Source organism: Cervus canadensis, chromosome 31, assembly GCF_019320065.1.
Source record: "Cervus canadensis isolate Bull #8, Minnesota chromosome 31, ASM1932006v1, whole genome shotgun sequence".
Classification (NCBI taxonomy): Eukaryota; Metazoa; Chordata; class Mammalia; order Artiodactyla; family Cervidae; genus Cervus; species Cervus canadensis.
Genome location: NC_057416.1, coordinates 14,020,008 through 14,033,131, shown reverse-complemented (window position 1 = coordinate 14,033,131; position 13,124 = coordinate 14,020,008). Strand labels below are relative to the sequence as shown.

General features: G+C 46.5%; 1 protein-coding gene and 1 pseudogene across 3 annotated transcripts in view; both read left to right on the top strand.

The window, feature by feature from the left end:
• LOC122432297 overlaps positions 1-12,122 on the top strand; it is a 28,592-nt pseudogene extending 16,470 nt beyond the window's left edge.
• ACSL1 (acyl-CoA synthetase long chain family member 1) overlaps positions 11,659-13,124 on the top strand; it is a 64,197-nt gene continuing 62,731 nt past the window's right edge. For 2 of the 3 annotated variants that reach the window (XM_043454117.1, XM_043454113.1), the window contains exon 1: positions 11,659-11,793. The gene's annotated coding sequence lies outside the window, so the exon portion shown is untranslated. Of the gene's footprint in view, positions 11,794-12,207; positions 12,538-13,124 lie in introns of those variants that run through there. The other variant, XM_043454120.1, reaches the window with a different exon arrangement.

Sequence of the window (13,124 nt, the reverse complement as noted above, 5' to 3'; positions counted from 1 at the left end):
ATCTTACCCACTCCAGTATTCTTGCCTGGAAAATCCCATGGACAGAGGAGCCTGGCTGGCCACAGTCCATGGGGTGGCAAATAGTCCGACTGACTGAGCGACTAAGCGCAGCACAGCAGAATCATCTTATACGTCCAGAGTATCTTTAAAGTAAGTGTATTCATTTACTTTTGACTGTGCTGGGTGTTTGTTGCTCTGCAGGCTTTTCTCTAGCTGCAGCAAGCGGGGGCTACTGTGGGTTGCATCGCGCAGGCTTCTCCTTGCTGTGGCTTCTCTTGTTGGGAGCACAGCCTCTCAGGCACAAGGTCTCAGCAGCTGCAGCGCACAGGCTTAGTTGCTCCACAGGCATGTGACATCTTCCCAGATCAGGGATCAAACTCGTGTCTCCTGAATTGACAGGTGGATTCTATACTACTGAGCCACCAAGGAAGCCCCATCCAAAGCATTTTAAACTTGACACCAGTGAAGCCCAGACAGGTAAAGCCCAATCTGGAGGTCAAATCACACAGTTAATTGGTGAAAAAGCCAGAATTGAAAAGTTGGTCTCCCCAGGCCTATTCCAGGCTTACCTAACCCAAGCCAATTCCTGCCATCTGCCTTCCTCTTATACTTTCTGAGTCTAAGAGGAATGGACATTTGAAACTCTGTTATTATACATTTAACACATGCATTTAACAGGTATTTGTAGATAACTCACCTGTTACCACCAGGCATACCATAGGGGCTTCATGTCATATAAAGTTGAATAAGACACAGTCTGTATGTGTGCATATTACACAGACATGTGATCACAACTGTGACAAGACCTATACCAGAAACATCATGAAGACCTGTGGGAGCACCTCCAGAGGAAGGAAAGATTACTCCTAAGGGAACGAGAAGCAGTTCTACCAGAGGTGACTTATCAGTTCAATTATATAAACATGTATCAAGTGCCAGGCATGGGGTGGGAAGGTGTCTAGACACTGCATATTTGCTGTCAAGGAGCTCCAAGCCAGGCCACAGGGCCAAAGGCATAGACAAACCTGCTACAGCAAAGGCCTGGAGTCTGAACCACAGGTAGTCTAGGAACAACAAATACTCTTGAACAATAAATGTGTTTGTGTGTGGGGGTGATTGTGTGTGGGTGGGTGGGGGTGTGTGTGCACATGTGCACATATGTCCTGAAGAAAGTGATGCCTCAGTTAGGTTTTTGGAGGATAAATAAGAATGTAAAGGTTGCAAGTGGAAAGAATAGATGCAAAGGTTTTTCCAAAGAAGCAAAAATACTAATAATTATAGAGGAGTATTCACTGGTGTCAAGCAGTATACTAAGTGCTTTGTAGACATTATGTCATAGACATAATGGTCCTTTTTTTAAACAACATAATTGTCCTTACTTGGATGCTTCCCTGATGGCTCAGAGGTAAAGAACCCAACTGCCAGTGTGGAAGATACAGGTTCAATCCCTGGATTAGGAAGATTCCCTGGAAAACAAAATGGCAACCCACTTCAGTATTCTTGCCTGGGAAATCCCATGGACAGAGGAGCCCAGTGGGCTACTGTCCACAGGATCGCAAAGAGTCAGACACAACTTAGCATAGGGCCTACCATACTCCAAACACACCTATTCCATCTGTCCATCCATCCATATCTATTTATGTCTCATCATCTATATATCTATCCATCTCTCCAAGTGCTTATTCAAAAATCAGATATAGAATTTTCTTTTTTTCAGAAATTAAAGTTTTCTTCTAATAAGCAGAAAACACACTTTCAGAAGTATTGTTTTAAGTATTTCTCTATTAGGTTGACTGAGTGATCACTGAGAAAAGAGGGAGCACCATGTTGGGAAGACAGGGCTGTGATTCATATTTAAATACTTTGAAAGGAGCTCTCTTGGGGACACATTTCATTTTGTCACCCTACACTGACAGCGACGCTTACAGTGACATTCCAGGAGTTCGTGGTTTGTCCGAGCAGTAGTGGTTGTGCATGGGAGCTTTAGTTATTTAAACCCCGTGGACTCTTAAGTAAAGTTTATGTACGGCTGGAAGGCTCAAATGGTGAACCTGCCAGGAATGCGCCAGAGCAGAAACCCCTTAGGGAAAGCAGTGTATACCACTGTTGTCCATTGAACTGGACAGTCCTACATGTTTTCAGGTTGATCAAGGAACTGTTTCCTTGGCCAAACCCCACAGAAACATTATGTCTACTGTAAAAGCATTATTTCTCCTGTAAAAACAAAAGGACTGCAGGATTCATAATCTCCGAAGGAAATGGGCGATGAGGGGGAAGGCTTTATGAGTATCTACTGTTTAGAATGAAGACTATGTGACTTGCTTCAGTCATTAGAGTGAAGAGTGGAATTCCTTTCTCTTTCAATTGTAATATTTTCCAACTTTATCTGTTTGCTCTTGTACCTCTTTCCCTCCAGACCCAGAAAAAAAAAAGTGTTTTCCTCTGCTAGAAGCTCTGTTTTCAAAAACATTTGCCTCCCATCTCTCTTCCAACATTGAGATCTAACTCTACCAGTAAACCCTGTTCCCTATTTTATTTTCAATCTCTTCCATTTTGCTGGCTTCTGACTTGAAGTTTATAGGTTTGTACGTGCTCAAATCTCTTCCATCTTTATAAATGAAAGCCATAAACAAAATAAATATTCCTAAACTCTATGTTCCCTTTCGTGAATGTTTCTTTTCTCCTTTAGGTTCTTAAATTGAGATATAATTGACATAAAACATTAGTTTCAGATGTACAACATAATTATTTGATATGTGTGTATTGTGAAATGGCCATCATGGTTCCCCTCCCTGTATCCATGCCCTTGGGTATTTTTTTCTCACGTGGATTTTTGACATGGTTATGCTTTGGCCAATGGAACAGCAGCAAACATGATGTGAACAGAGGTTTGAAAAGCAACTGTCCCCTTTGTTGAGCTTAGAGAGCTTAGAACCTTGAGACCTCCAGTTGAACATGCTTGAATGACCTTACTGAGGCGGCCATGTGGAAGAGAACTAAGGCGCCCCCGTAAATAGCCTGATGATCATCAAACCTGTGAGCAAGACCATCCTCAGACCATCCAGCCCCAGTTTATCCACCAGCTGACCAGTTGCAGGAGAGAACCCAAGAGAAACCAACAGAGGAACTGCCCAGCTAAACCCAGCCCAAGTGACAACCCACAGAATCATAAGCTAACAAATGATTGTAGTTTAAGCCACTTTAAGGTGATGTGCTATAAAAGCTAATCAATATAGAATGCATCTTCCAATTGATAATGTCTTGCAGATAATGGGCAGCAATTTTTTTTTTCAGGGATACATAAAGTAATGGCACATCTTAACAACTGATTGTGATTTAGGTTGAACATAATACAGTGTGTGAGTGCATGCTTAGTCGCTCAGTTGTGTCCGACTTTTTGCGACCCTTTGGACTGTAGCCTGCCAGGCTCCTCTGTCCATGGGATTCTCCAGGCAAGAATAAGGGAGTGGGTTGCCACGCCCTCCTTCAGGGGATCTTCCCCACCCAAGGATTGAAGCCGTATATCCTGTGTCTCTTACCTTGCAGGTGGATTCTTTACCACTAGCATTACCTGGGAAGCCCACAAAATACAGCACCATACTCATTTGGCAGATAAGAAAGCCAGGGACAAGAGGGGTTTTTTGGCCCTTGATCTATAACCAGGAAATTGTGGAATTTGAATTTTAGCAGTCTGACTCCAAAACCTTTGCTCTTAACCTGCAAATAGTTCCATGCAGCTGGAGAGGGGAGTGGTCAGAGAGCTGGTTGGTGAGAAAACCAACCAGCATCTTATGAAAGGCATCTTAAAAGTTCTGATTAAAAAAAAGAGTTTGAATTTTACTAGCAGACAATGAGAAGCTAGTTGAATTGGAAGATTGGGATAGTTTTAATCTCTATCTGATGGACTAACAAAAACCTTCATCCCACCTCAGGAAACAAATTGTACTGTTGCGGGCAGTCTGGAACGGGCAGCACTGCAAAGCCAGGAGAAGGCCTGGAGACCAAGTCTAGGAGAGCTGGTGGGCCCTCACCCGGTAGGAAAGGGGGCACGCCCAGAGAGGTCCCTGCCTGCGCAGCTGTGGGCTAGCTCTTCCTCACAAAATTCACCAAGTTGGTGCTTCAAGTACATTTAAAAAATAAAAGGGATGTGGGAGAAGCGAGGGCTGGGGCTTATTTAGGGCCATCAAAGACCATGTGATAATCATCAGTAGCTGCAGAACAGTGTCCGTTTGGAGAGAGTATGCTCACTCCCTGTTGACGGAAGCCGGGGAGAGCTGCTCCAGCAAATCTGAGCAGCAGCACAGCAACGGTCCTACAAAAGTCCTGCCAAGAGTGAAGCCAACGGGGCTGAATTTCAGGGCCCCTCCCTTACAGGAGCCCCCTGAAAGACCTGGGAAAGTGCACACAGTCCAGTATTTCTGCAGAATTTGCAAAACTAAGATAATTTAGCTGCAATCAGTTATCAACTGTTGCCACTCTCTAAGACCCCTCCCTTGGCAGTGCTAAAGTGGTCAAGTCGGTTTTAGCACCCAGCTAAGGGGAACTGGTGGTGCAGTTAGTAAAGGGTCCGCCCGCCAACGTAGGAGTCGCAAGAGATGCGGAGTCAAACCCTGGGTCAGGAAGATTCCCCTAAAGTAGGAAGTAGCAACCCACCCCAATATTCTTGCCTAGAGAATCCCATGGACAGAGGAGCCTGACAGGCTACAGTCCATGGGGTCGCAGAGAATCGGACACGACTGAGTATACCAATATACACAAGGGGAAATGGAGTTTGGCATGTATTACTGTGGGTTTAGGGAGATATATAGGGATGTTCAGTCAGTTGCAAGTATAATACATTTATAATGCCCAAGTATAATAAAGCCTTAAGCACTATTCTCTCTGTCAACTCACCCAGCATCTTGGCAGAAAAGTTCAGGGTCAGCAGTCATATCTCCTTTTCAACCAGTCCTAAGGTTATGTAGCCAGAAGCTATGCTGCTGAAAATTCCTCAGATGTGTGCTCGTTTGAAATGGAAAGCATTGGATTTGGTTCTCACCAACATCTAATCAGAACTATCACTTAAAAAAATTCTATCAACCACATAGAAGGAAAGAATGAACTTTCCTTCTATTATTTTAATAGAAAATTATATTATAAAACTGTTTTATGTGGCCTTCCTCCCCAAAATCTTACCCAAAATCCCAGGCTTACCATGACAAAAAGTTCAGACAAATTCCAATAGAAGGATATATTACAAAATAAAAAAAGACCAGTATTTCTCAAAATTGTCAAGGTCAAAAACAAGGATTATCTGAGAAGCTGTCACAACCAAGAGGAGTCTAAGGAGTTGTAACTACAAAATGTAATATAGCGTCTGGTTGGGAACAGAAAAAGGACATTAAGTAAAAACATAAGGAGATGTTAATGAAGTGCAAACTTTAGTTATAAAAAAAAATCTATCAATGCTTGCTCATTAAAGTTAACAAATGTGCCAGATTAATGTTGCTGCTAAGTCGCTTCTGTCCTGTCCGACTCTTTGCGACCCCATGGACTGTAGTCCTTCAGACTCCTCTGTCCATGGGATTCTCCAGGCAAGAATACTGGAGTGGGTTGCCATTTCCTTTTCCAAGACTAATGTTAGATGTTAATAATAGCAGAAATTGGGTGTGGGGTTTATGGAAATTCTGTAATTTTTTTGTAAATATAAAACTGTTCTGAAAAATAAATTGTAGGGAATTCCCTGGTGGTCCACTGGTTAGGACTCCATACTCTCATTGCAAAGGGACCAGGTTCGATACCTAATTGTGAAATGAAAACCCCACAAGCAGGGCATCAAGGCCAAACAAACAAACTCATATAAAGAAACAATTAATGAGCATGAAGCTAAAATGTTAAGGGGAGAAACTTATTATAGAGGTAAGAAAAAATTACTAAAATGTTTAGATTTTCCCTAGTTTTTGTGAAAGGTATAATAATACATTTAAATTTCTAAATCTTGTGGCTAATTCCAGCTAGATCCAAATCTCAATCTGTCTAGAGCTGATCTGTCCATTTTTCAGAGAAGCTAAAGAGAGTAATAAAATTTTAATTTTGAAATTTACTCTAGTTTTCATTTTCCGTCTAAAGAAACATTCTCTTTTGTATCCAACTTAGTAATTTTCTTAAGGAGGCCCTCTAAATTACATAAACTTCCAGCTCCACAAAACCTGGATCCACGCTTGGTTGATCACATATGAAGAGTTAGAAAAACATGTCCAATTTAACAACTGAGTACATACCGTGTGTAAATACTATGCTAGGACTTGCAGAGGCGTGTCGGAGATGATGGTTTATGAAGATTAATAGGATATGGAACTGGCTCTCCAGACACCTACAGTTTCAGGGGAAGACAGTTACATGCCTAACGAAGGTGTAGCCTCCAAACAGACGGAGTGAGAAACACCCAGCCACTGATGCCAACCCTTCCTGTAACCATCTCCCTCCCAAGGTCTGGAAGTAAAAGCACGTTGGCTATTGTTAATTGACGTGGCTTAGTTCAGAGAACCATGCTCAGAAGCAATAAATGTAGACGATTAATAATCACCACAACTTCACAGGTGGCAACCATGAGAGTTCTGGAGACAAGGCCACTGTCACCCTGCCCCTCAGCTGGTCCCCAGAGGAGGACTTCGACTCTCTTTAGCTTCTCTAGAAAATGGATGGATCAGTTCTAGACAGATGAAGATTTGGATCTAGTCTGAATTAGCCACAAAATTCTAATCAAGCCAAAATGCAGTAGGGGTGAGAACAACTGAAAAGACTCAAGCTTGTATTGGGAAATTTGTTCCACTGCTACATCCCGTTGGCTCTTGGTCACTTGACTAGAGCTATGTTTGGAAGAAAGTAGTAGAAAAGAAGTTTGAGATGGGAGTCCTACTTCTCCTTGAGTCACAAAATGGAGCTCCCAACCATGGAGTCCAGAACCTTCATTTAATGAAAAAAGACTGAAGCCACAGTCAGTCAGCCCTAGTGACATCCTTCTATGTAAGGTACCTGCTTTTGATCTTGTTTAACAGAGGTGGAATGGGGCTTCATGCAGGTTGGCCCAGCTCCAAAGCCTGTGTTCTCAACCTCTGTGCGATACTTCTGCCCATGGAGTCTCTAGCTGATGGTCACAGGACAACACCACAAACTGTTACACTTTTTGAAATGATTAGGGAGCAAAGGTTTTTAAAAGTGTTAGTGCTGAAATGGGCCTGCAAACTTATTTCCTCTAGCCCCCTTAATTCCAGAGGGAAAATCTGAACTTCTAAGGAATGAAGTTGCCTGCCAGCAGGCTAGGAATCGAGATGTAGTCCCCAGTTTTGTGAGGTCCTGATCTAGAGCTGTAAGTCACCTGCATGAAGGGCAAGAACTGAGGAACACACATGATGATTAGGAAAAAAGTGTTTGGGAGAGGAAAGGATAAGAGGAGAGTCCCAGTGACAACTGTGACATGTTATGGGTGGAAGTGAGAACCTCCCCCGCCCCATTATATGTTAATGTCTTAACCCCCAGGACCTCAGAATGTGACCTTACCTGGAGACAAAGTCTTTACAGAGGTTGTCATGTTAGAATGAAGTCATTATCATGGACCTTAATCCAGTTTGTGCATGTGTGCATGCTCAGTTGTGTATGACTCTTTGCAACTCCATGGACTGTAGCTTGCCAGGCTCCTCTGTCCATGGGATTCTCCAGGCAAGAGTACTGGAGTGGATTGCCATTTGCTCCTCCAGGGACCGTCCTGAGCCAGGGATCGAACCCATGTCTCCTGCTCTGCAGGTGAATTCTTCACTGCTGAGCCATCAGAGAAGCCCGTAATCCAGTTTGATTGATATCCTTCTTAGGAGAAATCTGAACACGGGCATTTACGGAGGGAAAACCATACAAGGAGACACAGGGAGAAGACAGCTATTCCCAAGGCAAAGAGAGAGGGCTGGAACAGATTCTCCCCACACAGCCTGCAGAGAGAACCAACCCAGCTAACACCTTGATCTTGAACATCTAGCCTCCAGAACTGTTGTTGTTATTCAGTTGCTCAGTCGTGTCCAACTCTTTGCGACCTCATAGACTGCAGGATGCCAGGCTTCCCTGTCCTTCACCATCTTCCAGAGTTTGCTCAAACTCATGTCCATTGAGTCAGTGATGCCATCCAACCATCTTGTCCTGCCTTCAATCTTTCCCAGCATCAGGGTCTTTTTCAATGAGTTGGCTCTTTGCATCAGGCACCAAAGTATTGGAGCTTCAGCTTCAGCATCAGTCCTTCCAATGAATATTCAGGGTTGATTTCCTTTAGAATTGACTGGTTTGATCTTCTTGCAGTCCAAGGGACTCTCAGGAGTCTTCTCCAACACCACATCAATTCTTTGTTGCTCAGCTCTCTTTATAGTCCAACTCATACCCAAACTTCACTACTGGAAAAACCATAGCTTTGACTCAGTTCAGTTCAGTCGATCAGTCATGTCTGACTCTTTGCCACCCCTATGGACTGCAGCACGCCAGGCCTACCTGTCCATCACCAACTCTCAGAGTTTACTCAAACTCATGTCCATTGAGTCGGTGATGTCATCCAACCATCTCATCCTCTGTTGTCCCCTTCTCCTCCTGCCTTCAATCTTTCTGGGCATCAAAGGTCTTTTTCAGTGAGTTGGCTTTTTGCATCAGGTGGCCAAAGTGTTGGAGTTTCAGCTTCAGCATCAGTCCTTCCAGTGAATATTCAGGACTGATTTCCTTTAGGATGGACTGGTTGGATCTCCTTGCAGTCCAAGAGACTCTCAAGAGTCTTCTCCAACAACACAGTTCAAAAGCATCAATTCTTCAGTGCTCAGCTTTCTTTATAGTCCAGCTCTCGCACCCATACATGACTACTGGAAAAACCATAGCTTTGACTAGATGGACTTTTGTTGGCAAAGTAATGTCTCTGCTTTTTAATATGTTGTCTAGGTTTGTCATAGCTTTTCTTCCAAGGAGCAAGCATCTTCTAATTTCATAGCTGCAGGCACCATCTGCAGTGATTTTGGAGCCCAAGAAAATAAACTCTCACTGTTTCCATTGTTTCCCCATCTATTTGCCATGAAGTGATGGGACCGCACGCCAGCATCTTCACTTTTTGAATGTTGAGTTTTAAGCCAGCTTTTTCACTGTCCTCTTTCATCTTCATCAAGAGGCTCTTTAGTTCCTCTTTGCTTTCTGCCATAAGGGTGGTGTCATCTGCATATCTGAGGTTATTGATATTCTCCCAGCAATCTTGATTCCAGCTTGTGATTCTTCCAGCCTGGCATTTCACATGATGTACTCTGCATAGAAGTTAAATAAGCAGAGTGACAGTATACAGTATCCTCCTTTCCCAATTTGGAACCAGTCCATTGTTCCATGTCCGTTTCTAACTGTTATGTCTTGATCTGCATACAGGTTTCTCACGAGGCAGGTAAGATGGCCTGGTAGTCCCATTTCTTTAACAATTTCCCACAGTTTGTTGTGATCCACACAGTCAAAGGCTTTGGCATAGTCAATGATGCAGAAGCAGGTGTTTTTCTGGAATTCTCTTGCTTTTTCGATGATCCATTGGATGTTGACAATTTGATCTCTGGTTCCTCTGCCTTTTCTAAATCCAGCTTGAACATCTGGAAGTTCTCAGTTCACTTACTGTTGAAGCCTAGCTTGAAGGATTTTTGAGCATTACCGTGCTTGCCTGTGAGATGAGTGCAGTTGTGTGGTAGTTTGAGCATTCTTTGGCATTGCCTTTCTTTGGGATTAGAATGAAAACTGACCTTTTCCAGTCCTGTGGCTGCTGCTGAGTTTCCCAAATTTGCTGGCATATCAAGTGCAGCACTTTAACAGCATCATCTTTTAGGATTTGAAATAGCTCAGCTGGAATTTCATCACCTCCACTAACTTTGTTCACAGTGATACTTCTTAAGGCCCACTTGACTTTGCACTCAAGGATGTCTGGCTCTAGGTGAGTGATCACACCATTGTGGTTATCCTTGTCTTTAAGATCTTTTTTGTATAGTTCTTCTCCAGAGCTATAAGATAGTACATTTCTGTTGTTTAAGTCACCCAGTTTGTGGCACTTGGTTGTGGCTGCCCCGGCAAACTAGTACACCACAGACCTTGGGAAGCATCTGAAGAGGCACTGGGCCTGGAGGACTGGCTGGAGACATCGGGGAGAAGAGAGGGACTGAAATGATGAAATCACAGGTAAGCAGAAGGAGACCTGGACAGAGATCTAAATCCAGAATTAGCCAGGTGGAAAAAAAGAAAAATGAAAGTAGAGTCCACTGTTTGTTTTAAGTGGAGAGTCTAGAGCTAGCAGATCTAACAGGAGAAGAGAGCCTAGGAGAAGCAAGCTGTTGCCAAGGCCACTGGAGTGTGGGCTGCCTCACCATCACTGTACCACGTGCAGGAGATGAGTGCTGCTGCCACAGCAGGTGCTCTGAGCCGGTGAGAGGGGCCCGGGAGAAGTCCTTAGGGTATCATCATGGCCTCGACCTGAGTGCTTGAGGCCTCAGCCAGCACAGGTTCACCTGGGCAGAAGTACCTGTACACTTTCCCTGACTATTACGGATGCACTCTGGAAGCAGACTGCCTAAGTTCCCACATAATTTTGCCTTCCCTAGCATTCACCCTCTCTGGGCCTCATCTGTGAAAAAGGAATAGAGACTGCACCCACTTCATAAGGTTATGATGAAGATTCAATAAGATAATGCGTGTGAAATGTTTCAGTAGAGGTTATCTGTCATTATCAGAGGCGTTTATTCTAATTCTTCTCATGCCTCCAATTCAAAGCAGTACTAGACGAGAGTCCTCCATCCACCACTGGGCACAAGAGCCACTGTAACTAGGACCCTGGTATTAGAGGATAAGGCTACTGGCAGGCCGTAGGAGCTAAGAGGAAAAATACCATTTGGACCAGAAGCCTGAAAAAAACTGCGCTGGGCTCTGGAAGACCCCAATGGACATCGCATGCACGCAGACAGAAGCCCTCAAAACCGCAGGGCCAGGGCTGAGCCGCGAACGGGCCCTAGAACTTGGCAGGTGGACATTGTCCTTGAATGGTGTCGAGCCTGCGCTCTGATCCAACTATCCTGGGGCCCATCTGTCCTGTTGGTCTCATGTCCAGCGCTCTGCAGAAGTCCAGAGCAGGGCCTTTCCAGGCCAGGGACTGTGGCGAAACCGCGTGGGGGGGTGGGGGGTGGGGGGGTGAAATCAGGTTAAAAGGATCACGCAAGTTCTCTGCCAAAGCCAATAGGAAAGGAGAGCCTCAGGACCCCCAGGGCTCCTCCCTGCAGATGCCCCAGCCCCAAGGAGTCAGACGGCAAGTGGTTGAAGGCGGAATACGCGAAAGGGCGTGTCCCGCCCCCCTTGGCACTGCAGACTTCTGGGCTGAGCCACCACAATTTACTCTTTGCCCTTCCTCGGACTCCTTGTGAAATCCAGGGCATTCCGGACTCCTGGAGTTGAGCGTTCGTCCCCCGCGGTGCCCCAAGCTTCTACCAGCCGGCGGGCACGCGCTCGACCGGATCGCAGGGCGGGCGCGCGGCGGCAGGGCCGCTGTGGGGGCGGGGCCCGAGTGGGGCCGGGGCGGGGCCGGGGGCGGGGCCCGAGGCGGGGCGGGCGGGGCCCGCGCTCTGGCCTCAGCCCGGCTCCTAGGCTGCAGCGAGCTGCTGGGGCGCAGCCAGCTCTCGGAAGCGGCGGCGGCGCCCTTAAATAGCATCGGGACCCGGCCGGGGCCGGCAGTGGGCTGCAGTGACAGCCGGCGGCCGACGGCCGACGGCCGGGCCTGCGGAGGAGGTGAGTGCTCCTTCTGGCTGGGGGGAGCCGCATCCGTACCCGCTGCGGCGCCGCCCGGGTCTCGGCTGGGGCTCGGGTCTAAGGCTGCCCCGCCACCCGGAGCCCGGGAGGTGGCGGCCGCAGCGGAGACGCGAGAATCCGCCCTCGGATCGCAGCGACGTTCCGCTTTTCCGGCCTCTGTCTGGCGGCTCCCTGAGTTCCCTCCGCCGCGGAGGCCTCCAAGCCACCCGATCCACCGCCGCTTCCTGTGCAAGAGAGCCGGCGATGCCCGCCCGCCTCTCCCCCCGGCGGCGCGGGCGCGGGGCTGGTGCACGGCGGGGTGCGGGTGACGCGCGCCGCGGACCTGCGTCCTTGTTTGTGTGGCGGCGAGGACCGCCCAGCGGGAAGCCGGACCCGGAGCTGCAGATTCGGGGCGATGATCGCCGCGGGGCCGTGTCGATGCTCTCTGGGTTGCGGCCTCCCTCTTGCCCCTCCGAGGCGGGTTGGGGGCATGCTCGAATCGCGCGTGGAAGCATCAGAGCCTCGGCGTGAAGGGTGGTCCCTGCGTACCGCGCCCGCGGGAGGGTCAAAGGCAGCACCCGAAGCCGGTGGCCACATGTGGAAATTCTCGCGGTGCCTGCAGAGGAGTGCCACAGCTGCTGTACATGGCCGTGATGGAGTCATTTTAAAGAGCCTGGCATGTTTTGAAATTAGGAAGTAAAAATCACGATATCTATCGCCTTGCAGCCTAGACGGAGCGTGGTGGTAGGTAACTTGAATGAACACGTGGACGAGAACACAGAGACAGGTGCTCCTCTTAATCAGTGTGTAGGCTAGAATTTGCAAACCCCTTCCCCACCCTACCCACTTTCAAGGTTATGGCACTTAATTAATACCGTTATAATAGTGCCCTTGCCTTTGAAAGTTCAAACATTTAAGCTTCTTGTTGGTGCAGGTGTATGTAAAGTGCCCCAACTTTAATATCCGTTTATTTTTTTCCTTTGCTTAGCATGAGGGAAATTGGTTAATTTCATAATTCTGACAAATAATTCATAATTCTGACAAATTTCACCTGTGATTATTATCTCCTAAACAATTATTTGCTTAACACTTACAAACTAAAAGCTAGTCGGTACCTCCAGCTTGATTCAGCTTTTTCAGACTGAGGTGGCAGGTTGAATTGGCTTAAAACTTAAGATTTGAGTTGATTGTCTGGTTGGATGGGCTTGAGAAGGTGGGACCTTTAAAGTAACCTTCCTTTCCCATCTGTGTGGAGCCAAGTCCTGGGTAATGTTCATTCTTGTTCTGATTCAACTGGGGGAATCCCTTCTCAGGCTGAAACTTGACTCCTC